This window comes from Micropterus dolomieu, linkage group LG20, assembly GCF_021292245.1.
Source record: "Micropterus dolomieu isolate WLL.071019.BEF.003 ecotype Adirondacks linkage group LG20, ASM2129224v1, whole genome shotgun sequence".
NCBI classification, from domain to species: domain Eukaryota; kingdom Metazoa; phylum Chordata; class Actinopteri; order Centrarchiformes; family Centrarchidae; genus Micropterus; species Micropterus dolomieu.
The window spans coordinates 36448851-36460629 of NC_060169.1; positions in this window are offsets into that span (position 1 = coordinate 36448851).

Below are 11779 nucleotides of genomic sequence, written 5' to 3' on the forward strand. Positions count from 1 at the left end.
GTGCAGGCTGCTGGTGGTGGTGTAATGGTGTGGGGGATGTTTTCTTGGCACACTTTAGGCCCCTTAGTGCCAATTGGGCATCGTTTAAATGCCACGGCCTACCTGAGCATTGTTTCTGACCATGTCCATCCCTTTATGGCCACCATGTACCCATCCTCTGATGGCTACTTCCAGCAGGATAACGCACCATGTCACAAAGCTCCAATCATTTCAAATTGGTTTCTTGAACATGACAATGAGTTCACTGTACTAAAATGGCCCCCACAGTCACCAGATGTCAACCCAATAGAGCATCTTTGGGATGTGGTGGAACGGGAGCTTCGTGCCCTGGATGTGCATCCCACAAATCTCCATCAACTGCAAGATGCTATCCATCAATATGGGCCAACATTTCTAAAGAATGCTTTCAGCACCTTGTTGAATCAATGCCACGTAGAATTAAGGCAGTTCTGAAGGCGAAAGGGGGTCAAACACAGTATTAGTATGGTGTTCCTAATAATCCTTTAGGTGAGTGTATTTACATACATGTGCAGTAAACAGCCACCACAGATATTTGCCAGTCTTGGATATGTACTCAAAAGCAAATCTGAAAACTAAAATGACAGAAGCATGATTAAAACTGTACCACTTGTCACAGTAATATTAATTACATCAAGCATTAATATGAATTGTGAGATGGGTGTTTTTAATCTTTAGATATTTCTTAAGGCAAGGCAGTTAATGAATGATTACAAACCTCTGGATGTCTGATGTTTTCATTAATGATTAATGAACGTTTTCCAAGGCCAGCCAATATAAGCTGCAGTTCCTCTTCTCCTTTTGGTGTTTTTTCACATTTCACTCTTCCCAGGTTGTGTTGGTGTATATGGTTCAAAACGGTTTTTGCTTCTTGCCTCCTTTCGAAAAAATCCAGGTAAAGACCTAAACATATAAGATGGCAAACTATTATTCTCATCTTTTATCATCCATAAACACAGAATAACCTAACAAAAATTTTCTCAATGACTGATTAACAATTTAAAGTCCTCAACAAGAAAAAAGTGATGGAAAAATTATTTCTTTACATGTTTTATTTCATTAGGGCAATAACAACAATAATCCAAAGATTTTTTTTAACAGACCCAATAGTTTTTCTGATATACTGCTCTACCAAACGGTTGAGATGGCTCTTCATGGTAATACTTAAATATGCATTTTAATACCAACAAACTTTAGAAAACATCATATAAAATGACAGTTAACAACAGAGAAGGCAACTTCAGCACTTCATCCCTAATTGTGAAGACAGGGTTTATAGTGGAGTTCATAGAAAACAGCACTACACAGTAACTTCATTGATTTTTGAACATTTTGAATATTACCAACATAGTATTTCTGTTCTTTCAGTATTTCAGAAGAACACATCTGTATGTACTCTCAACCTTTTAGACAGACTTAGATACCGAGACAACGTATCAATGTCTAGATCACTGCAAAATACAGTATTTACTTGATTTAGTGTGGCTGTTGTTCAATAATCAATGAAGTTACTGTGAAGTGCATACAGTTTGGTATGAACTCTACTGTAAACCCTAGATATGCAATAAGGGATGAGTCGCCTTCTCTGCTGTTGACGGTAAAACAGATTTATTTCTGCAACAACTTAGCATTTTACATTATGTTTTCTAAAGTTTGTTGGTATTAAAATGCATGAAGAGCCATCTTTCTGAAACCAGTTGGGACTGTCTTTCTCCTGCTGATTATCAGTAAAATTAATAGCCTGGCGTAACGGATTGAATCTCTTTACGTCTTGAGATGTGACTGGTGGTGCCAGTAGTCATCCATGGCTGGGAAGTTGAAAACACCTATGACAGGTTGTACTGCCAGGAAATAGTCAGTCTCTTCGGAGCTAGTTTTGATCGGATCCCCCAACTCCTGAGCAGAGTACAGATTGGTATGTTCTGATATGTTGATGATCAGGAGGCTCTATTTGGTTGTTATCATCATCACTCAGATTAATGGCAGAGTCTTGAGGATTTTCTGGTATAAGGGCTGGAAAATTCTGTGGCCATAAAATGTTTTAGTGTCCATCTATTATTTGTGAAACCACACTTATAAACCATGTACTCTTATAATGCTAGTAATGTCAATACCAACATATGTCTATTTTGTCTAGATAGTTAGTTGGTTTTCAAGATATTTATTTGTTTTTAAGTTTTTTATTCCATAAAAACTGTACATTTATTATCTTTTTATTATTATTTTGGTATAGCATGATTTCACCATTATGAAGACACATTTATGAAATTAATTCAACATATATATAATGGAAACACATTATATATGTCATGTTAACAATAATGAATGTTTGTATTGTACAGTCAATTTGTATTACATTAGCTAGTAAATTTGTATTACATTAGCTTAGCCAACCTTTACCATGTAACCTTTACCAAGTGTCAACTCTACTGTTTGGTAGAGCATGTTTTTAGAAAATGATTTGACCCATATTAGACTTATTTTTTTTGCAACAAGTTACATAATTCTGTTAAGTAATTCCTCTGGAACTATACTATGTCCAAAAAATATATCCAGCCTTTGAAATTTCCACCAAAAAGAGGTATTTGAAAAGGCATGCTGCTTAAAGAAACAGAGACAACTAGTGGATTTCTTTAGCACAGCATACCTAAATCGAATGGTAGAGATGGCTTAAACAGGTTGAATTAAGTTCAGTACATTTTTTAATGAGATACAGTGACTTAAAATGTGGTCTTCCAAATGGTTGAGAGGACGTTAAAGGGTTAAGTTAGGGTAAATGCGATTGCTTTATGTTTTATCCAACAGTGGTAATGACAGCTCCATAAAAGGTTCAATGCGAAATAATGTAATGTTTAAAATCTGTACCTGTCCCCCCCCCCTTTTTGCTTACATTAGAATCGGGGACCTAGTTTGTCTAAAAGTACTTATTCTGGGAGTGTAATTACAAAATGACAAATGACCCATGTATCCTACCGAGCCATTTCTTGTTTCACAGACTGTCCAGAGTCATTGTGCTGAGGCCTCACTGTTGGCACTGACTGTGCTCCCTGTCCAAGAGCAGCTTCTCTTGCCCTGCCCTGCCCTGACGGACTGGCCTGATTCACTGTTTCTCAGCAGCAACACCAGGTTTATGGCTGTGCTTAAATGACTGTTAATTAGATCTGAGTAATAAGAAAGACAATAACTAAATTGGTCCTTGGTCCGCTCGTCCGGACTCATGCAGTCCATACGTGCTGCGGCTGGTCTCAAGAAACTGACTTCAGGCAAATAATGCCATATATCCCACTACAGTGGAATGCATGAATATAGCCAACTGACAACCTTGAAGATACTGACCACTGAGTCAGAAGTTTGAGAACTAAGTTACTTTATTAGCACATTATGCTCATTAACATTACAATGACTTGCTGGTTGATGTTAACTCATATATCTGGCTCAGTTGTAAACATTACTGATCTGGTCGACATGCAACATATGATTACAGTGCAGTTTAGTTCTAACATCACAAACTATAACGTTACTTTCACACAGAGCACTTCATCAACGTTAACGTTGTCTAGCACTAGAGTTAACAATGAGTAAATATCATTAGGTTGTATGAAAACATATTTTTGTTCATTTACGCACAAATGTTAATAAATAAAATGTTAATAAAATAAAAAATACGAATATGAATGTTAAAGTTGTGCATACATCTTTTTGAAAGTGTTCTTACACAATATGGAACACCGTGCAGCGCACTGACTGTCGCGGTCTCTTCTGAGGCATCCAAATGCAACACAAAGGGTTTTTCCAAGTCTGGTGTATTTCGTATAGGCTTCGCCCTCTAAGGCTATCGGTATTGGGTTTACCCCACGGTGGCACCCCGCCGTGTTTGGATTCACTGCCTGTCTGTCTGGAGAGAGTCCGACTTCGCTAGAACATTCCCACACCTAACCTAAGACCCCCGCTCCGTCCAGCCTGCGCGCCTTCCCCATAATCCCGTTCTCGGAGTTGTAAATAAAACCTGAATTACCGTTAATCTGCTTCCTTGTCTGCTTTTACATCCATTGTGCTGAAACCTAACAAATACACACTTCGTTCTGTGTTAGCAACAGTATAAATAAAACAAAGAGAGAATCGACTAAAAATAATAAATAATGTACCTTAAATCAAACAGGATTATACCTTCTGTTAAGCCTGACCTATTATGTTTCCCTGAACATTATAGAAGGTACAATATTTCTAGGCTGCAACAAATACAAATAAATAATAATAAAACCATCATACCAGACTATGGCAACAATGTTATTATTGTTACGGTTGCTATATTGTTATTCTCTTTTCTTTTAATGTATTGTTATACTGTTGCTCTGGAAATATATACATTATTTTTTCGGGCCATCAAAGCTATTTTCAAATTGAAAAATTGGGAGAGAATGAAGAAATGCCAATGAGGTCCGGCTGAACAGCAACATAAGCAGTAGTCCATAAGGGATGTTTGAGGGGGATTCTAGAAAATGTTTTTTTGGAATATCCTTGTCATTATACCTTTTTTAATTGATGAGATAAACCGTACATGTTTTTATTAATCTTGCACTTTGTGGGAAATCACACCACGTTATAATCGTCATTTCTGCATGGCCAAAACGTCCGACTAATGCTCGCAATGAATGGATCAACTGACTAACCTGCACATGGAGCTCACACTGAACATAAACACAGTTTGCAGTGAAGCTGTATATCACAGCTCAGTCTTAAGACTGTGGTAAAACAAGCTCTCTACAGTTAATAATGTAACTTATAACCCACCCCAGACTCAGCCTGCTGCCGTCTGGCAAGGCTACCCGCTGCTGTACCACCAGTCTACAGACCAGCTTCTTTCCTCAGGCTGAGACTCCTTAATTTATCCTCATCCTCCACACTCCACTATAAAAAAAGACATTTTCTTTTATGCTGGTTTTGCAAATTACCATACTACTACCTTGTATAATATATGTGTATACATTTTTGTACTTTTAGCTCCGCGTTGTAGATTTGTCCAACAGACACATCATTAATCATTCAGGCAATAATCAGGCGTTGTGACCTGAAATAAATGTCAAATGACAGCTCATCTGACAGAAATTCAGCCAGATTCTAAAATTAGTCGGGGGCATAAAATCCGGAGCGAAAATCATGCTGAATTCAGTGTCTGCCAGGCTTTAGTCAGGCTGCATTTCACAAGATCAGTTTTGATTAAGAGATTGAAGTCTATAGAAAGCCTACTACCATAATCTGGCACTACTGGTTTGCTGATTGGTCCAGTAGGGAGTGGTTCACAGTGGTTCTAAAATCATGAACTATTTGAGCTTTGCACTATTTGCACTGTGGATCGTATAAGGCAGGGGTTTTCAAAGTTGCTCTTGATTTGAACCCACCCTGGATAACATCTGACAGGCCACAATACTTGTCACACATCTATTCTATTGTTCTACCACACACCATCAGAGCAGGGAGGGGCGTCCCCCTCTAACTTCAAAATGCTCTTGAAAAAAATCATCTCTTCCGAGAACACTTTCTCTTGTCACACCTCTAATTCCTAACATCTAACATGCACTTCCTGTGCTCTTCATCTTCTATCCCCTTACAATTATCTTGTATTGATTGCACTTTTTGTTAACTCTAACTTCTTTCCCTAGGTATTTACCCCAATTGATGCGATATATGCCATCAGCGCTTACTAGTATTTACTGCTGCTTTTATTAATATGTGTTGTCAGTTGTAGATCTTGTGCTGTAATGTTTATGCTCTGTTAATGATTGTATGTTGTTCCTCAAATTTAAGTGGCTTTGGATAAAAGCGTCTGCCAAATGAGTAAATGTAATGTAAATGTTCTAAGTCTATCATCTAAGTCTATTGTTTTTATGTTTCAGTTTTTCCTAATTGTTCATTTGTTTTGTTGTGCTGTGCCAATTCCAAGTGATAACACCCCCAGAAGTCAGGTTTCAGATCTTTCCTTACAAGAGCTGTTACTGCCAACTTCATGGCTTTCGTCCAGTCACTCCATATTTCTTATCTATTATATCTAAACAGGTTTGCTGACTATTAAAGTGTCATGAACACCCAAAACTCTTGTCTTATTATTAGGAAAGGTTTGCATACCTAGACACCTAAAATATAAATAAAAACAAATGTGGTGGTGTGCAACATAAAACCCCATATTTATTTGAAAATAGCACAAAGACACTTGTCAATTGTTGAAACTGAAAAGTTTATTGTATTTGGAAAATGTTATCCCCATTCTGATGCTAGCAACAACACAAAAAGTGTCTTGGTTTTATTTAGCTTTTTTATTTACATTTTACACACCATGCAAACTTTTTTGGAAACTGGTTTATATATAACTAAGAGACACAGACAACTTCAAAATAAAACGGGAAACAAGCAGAAAAACACCAGACACCGACAATTTCAAAAGAAAACAGGAAACAGAGACAGTTCCAAAACACAAAAGCACAGAGCAAATTACCCAAACCGTGACACCTGAGGCCTGCTGACCTCAGCATACCTGTCAACACCATTCTGTTCCAAGCTCCTCTACCAGTATCTTTACAAAACAGGTAGTCTATTAAAATGATTTGTTGTTAGCTGCAGAATATTTAATTACAACTGAGCCTTAAGGTTGTACCAGCTACATAAACTGAATGTCTGTCTGCCTTTGGTTGCCAACAGATGAAAAATGGTGCAGGTCGTTGCATGCATCACTGATGATTGTGCACACAGTAAATGATGAGATCTGCTAACCCACACATTGACTCTTGCATGCAGAATGGGTACTTCTTTAAGTACCTGCTATCTTCCCTTCATTGTGCCCTAACAAGATAAATACTTAAATTCAGGCTCTGTGCAGGGATTCTTCCCATTGAAGGACACTGTGTTTTTGCAGACTGTGCATGGGGCCTGTGAGCAATGTGCTTAATCCCCTATTTATGCAATGGGCTTTCTGAGAGAGATGTAAAGGGGGGCACTGTGACAGGAGCTTCCCAGGCCTCACATACACTGGGAGCTGGGAGCATTCATCTGTCTTAGGGAGCGCTTGCTATGCTTATCTTAATTGATGGCAAGCTATTTCTGGCTGCCACGCAATACCCTTTCACATTATTCTCCCCCCTCCCCTGTCTCTCTACCACTCTGGCTCTCTCTTGCTCTTCCCCACTCACAATTTCCTCTCTTTCTGTTTCTCTCACTCTCTCTTCTGTAGTCCTCCTTCACCTTCTTCTACCACCTCCCTTTCTCTGTCTCTCCCTTTTCTTCCAGGGTGATTTATTGGCTCTGGTCTAGCTGGTCTGAATTCCTACCTGCATTATGGAAATCTTGTGATGCCTAATGCCAGCGGTGATGCAGGCTAGGTCCCCTGAGTGAAGTGTACAGGCCAAAGTCAGTATCAGCTGCTCCATTAAACACACACACACACACACACACACAAAAACCACAAGGCACGGTGTAGACGTCAAACATTATAGAGAATGTCTTCAGTCTTTCCATGAAGATTTCCAGGAGTCAGCTGTTTTGTTCCAATTATTTCAGATTTAATCTCTTGATTATCCCCAGTGATTTTGGAGAAGTGCAGCAAAATGATTAATCTAATTGGATATGAGTGAAAACAAAAATGATTTACTGGCTTGTCTCTGATACATATTGGTATCAATACTATGTTCCCTGTTCTGCTTAGCTTATCGACACATACATTTATCAAAACCTCCTGCAGTTTCTGCATGCTTTTCCCCACGCACACACCTGCTCACATTAGAGTTGAAAGTGGTGACGTCATACTTTCAGACTGAATCTGCCATAAATCTTTGATAGCTCTGAAGTACAGGTCTCACTGGTTCCTACATCTCCCACTCTTCTTCACTTTGTGTTGCATGAACTGTGAAGAAAGAAAACAGGTCCTGGTCCTTTCATGCTTATATTCACAATACATTTGTGTTTTAAAAAAGGATTATCTTTCCACTTTTTAAGAGGAAACAAATTTGCTCGCACACAGACACAAAACAGAAAAACAAAGAGGCTTGTGTTCTTTTTACAGCAAATTATGAGTCATCAAAACATTCAACTCTTCATCAAATAAAGTTAATTTACCAAATGCATGCTAATACATGACTGGCACAAACTGGGGCAAGAGACTCCCTTACATAGCTGCACATTAAGCCACATAACCAGTCCACTTAGCCTCTGTGTCATTCTGGCAACATAAAGTTCTCTTATGAAGCATCTAACATCTGCACCTTAATAAATGCACCAGATAAAAGATACTACTGCCTGTTTTATTTTATTTTTTTACAAATAGGATGATTTTTTAAACATGCTGTTTCATGCATATTTCAACCTATTAGTTACACGAACAGTGTAATTAAACATTTATATTGAAGTATAAATATTTTAATAATTTTAATTATTAAATTACATTGTATGATCTGTGATATAACATCTTCCAGTGGAGACACTTGCCTCTATTTTTGCAACAGAACCAGTCAGCAGTACTGATCTTTATCTGCCACCTCACAGCTTCTTTTTTGTCGCCATACTGCTTTAAAACAAGGCTCATGAAAAATGGAACAACTCCAGATCAGGAAAAAGTCTGCAGCACAGCACAACTGATAGATGTCAGTGGTTTTTTATTCAAATGTCCCATTATCAGCCTTGCATATGGTTGAGACCACCGCTCAATGCCAGAGGTGAGGTAATTTGTTTTTACAATACCTCTGCACAGCACGAGTGGGCTGCCCTGTGTTCTCATGAAGACACCAGTCCCTCAGGGTTCAGCTTGTGGGCCAAGTCAGCAGTTGCTCGTACCCACAGCTCAGATACTTTAAAACACGTCATGTTCACACCAAAAGAGCCAGTCCAGTTAACCTTTGTATAACTTCTGTCTGGTTTAGCTGTTTATAAAGCATAAAATATAAACTATTGCCCAATTCTCTGTTGCACTTTCTTTTTGGAATTTATGATCGACAGACATTATTTACAAGAAGTTCAACCCCTTGAGTAAACTAAGAAGAAATTCTGAGTTATTTTGGATTATCACAGAATGGTATGTCAAATATTAGCCAGGATATTCCCATGATGCCATCAGGAGCCGGAAGAACAACAAGGCAGTGGGTCAGATCTTAAAGGAAGGTGGACCAGAGCTCCTGTACCACATCCACGCCCTCCTCCTCAAGGTCTGGGAAAAAGAAGAACTTCCCTCAGACCTCAGGGATGCTCTGTTAGGGACCAAATTCAAAAAGAGGGACAACACTGAATGTGAAAAGTACAGGGGCATTGCACTCCTGTCAACAATAGGCAATAAGTCCTCACTTGTGTCCTCACAAACAAACTGCTGCCCCAGTCTGAGAATGTACTCCTTGAATCACAGTGTGGCTTCCGCACATCCAGAGGTAAAGCAGACATGACATTCACAGCACGGCAACTCCAGGGCACAAAGGCATACCTAGCCTTAATCATCATGAAGACCCAGGTCCTACATCCTCCTCCACCCAACCAGCTGCCCAGCTCACTATATAAGTGGACAACATCATTCTTGAAAATGTTGACCACTTCCCATACCTTGGCAGCCTTCATTCCTCAAAAGCTGACATCAACTCTGAGGTCAGAATAAGCGCTAAATGCTAAATGCTCACGGTGGATACTCCAACTGTTTCTACATTTACTACATTGATGAGGAACATCTACCTTTAGTGAGGTTGTGAGGCCTTTCTGCTGTTTCTGTCCATTTCTGTCACTGTGACTGTGGACTTTTTCAGCACAGTGGGACAGACAGATGGACTGGTTATATTGGGACACAGAGGCTAAGCATTGTGGGTGTAGGGGACTGGTTATATTTGGACACATAGGCTAAGCAGACTCGTTATCGTGGGACAGACAGGCTGAGAGGAGAGGTTACATCGAGACAGAAAGGTGGACTGGTTATAATGGTACAGATATTCTCAGAGTATTGGTTATACTATGAACTGAGAATAATCAAGCAAAGAAGTTGAACCAAGAGCAGATTGTTGCTGCTGTGCAGTGACTTTCAGACAGGCGAGTACAACCACTGTGTTGCCTAGCAACTTAGCACTGTGTTTGCTGCACAATGTGTAAAAAGTGTGCAGTCTCTTCCTTGCTTTGTGTGTTTGTGACTTTCATTAGGAAGCTTCCTAATCATAGACTATATAAGATAAGAAAACTTTATTATCCATTAAATTTACATAAAATAGAAATGTGTCTTCGGTAATCCGGCAACACAGTAAAAAGCGGAAAATGAGTATAGGACAGACAGTGAAGAATAATTAAAATACATAAAATACATTCTCAACAGCAGCAGTGCTCATGGGTGATATTTTATTACGTTCCTGTTTAGAATGGTCACAGCAGATGGCAAAAAGTATTTTCTTGTACCCATGTTTCCTGGCTAGTTGGACCATGAGTCTCCTGCCAGATGGCAACAGCTGGAATTAGGAGTGAAGGGGGTGGTCAATATAGACCTGGATTGCCTTTTTTGAATGGGCCAATTGTATAGGCTCTGTTTGTTTTTCTCCAATTGACCCTTGGCTAAGCCACGCTCCGAATGCTAAGCTGGCCAATCACAGCACAGTATTGGTCTTGCTCTAACTGAGCCAAAAAAATCAGACTCTTTATGCATTAGAGTCAATGGAGCGCATCCATGAAAGTGTCGGACCTCAGTTAGAGCGAGACCAATACTGTGCTGTGATTGGCCAGATGAGTATTCGGGGAGTGACTTAGCAAAGGGTCAATTGTCTCTTGCTGGCCTGGTTGACCACCTGGGTCAGCTTGTTCCTGTGTCTGACTGAGAGGTTCCCATACCAGGAGGCAATGTTAAAGGTGAGAACACTCTGAGTGAGAGACCTGTAGACCATGGTCAGGGTGCTTTTGCTTTGTTCGAGAGAGAGCCGCTGCCTCGCTTTTTTTATAAAAAAAAGGTGAGTTTATTGTCATTGTAGTTCCTGATGTTAGTATGGCAGCTAATGCTAACATTATGAGTTAAGCACTACAGGATAGGTTTGGGTTTTTGGCCGTGTTCGGCATATACACTATAAGCGTCAGAAAACCTGAACCTATCCTTTAGTGTTTGCCTCTTAATTAAAGAGGCGAGCGTTAGCTGGCTAGCATTGTAACTAATATTGAAAATAAACCCTTCAGCAAGATTTTAAATTATTTAAAAAAAAGACAGAACTTGTCTGGCATTTGTACTGCTGTCCTTCACGAGCAAGTTTATAAAACTTGAGAAACATGAAAATGTTGTGCATTGTCTGTATTCTTGTATTTCTTTAAAAAGTGTTCAACTAAGGGGAATTCTTACATTAACACTTTCTCCCCACCTCCAAATAAAATACATTAGTATATTAGTACAATGCTCAAAAAAATAAAGGGAACACTTAAACAACACAATGTTACTCCAAGTCAATCACACTCCTGTGAAATCAAACTGTCCACTTAGGAAGCAACACTGATTGACAATCAATTTCACATGCTGTTGTGCAAATGGAATAGACAACAGGTGGAAATTATAGGCAATTAGCAAGACACCCCCAATAAAGGAGTGGTTCTGCAGGTGGTGACCACAGACCACTTCTCAGTTCCTATGCTTCCTGGCTGATGTTTTAGTCACTTTTGAATGCTGGCGGTGCTTTCACTCTAGTGGTAGCATGAGACGGAGTCTACAACCCACACAAGTGGCTCAGGTAGTGCAGCTCATCCAGGATGGCACATCAATGCGAGCTGTGGCAAGAAGGTTTGC